We start from the raw sequence: 473 nt of genomic DNA, 5'->3' as shown, positions 1-473 counted from the left end.
AAAGCCGGAATCGCTTTTCAAAAAATTAATGAAATGATGCAATACCCGAAGCAGGGCAGACGAGCGTCCGTCCTACTCGAGCAAGCAAACGAGACTTTGAAATACGCTATGAGAGAAGGCGGCGAAGGCGCACTCAGTGCACACCACAGAACATATACAGGAGAAGCGCAAGTCCTGTATTAAAAGATGGCAACAAGAAACGATCGCCACGCTCCTAGTGGCCTGGCCGACATACCATGGTGGAAGAGGGTATCCTTTCCACCATGCCTATTACGTTAACTATATACATATAATCGAATGCCGAAATTAATATTATTCAATATTATGTATTTTATCACGATATATAATTGTGATGAAATAACAATATTGAAAAATATTCGATCCTAAAAATATAGAAAGTATAAAAAGAACATACATATACAAAAAAGCAAGGAATAGGAACGTAATAGAAAATATAACACAGACTAATATGA

Source organism: Trachymyrmex cornetzi, unplaced genomic scaffold (genome assembly GCF_001594075.2).
Source record: "Trachymyrmex cornetzi isolate Tcor2-1 unplaced genomic scaffold, Tcor1.1 scaffold1061, whole genome shotgun sequence".
Taxonomy (NCBI): domain Eukaryota; kingdom Metazoa; phylum Arthropoda; class Insecta; order Hymenoptera; family Formicidae; genus Trachymyrmex; species Trachymyrmex cornetzi.
Note: the sequence above shows the minus strand (reverse complement) of the source record.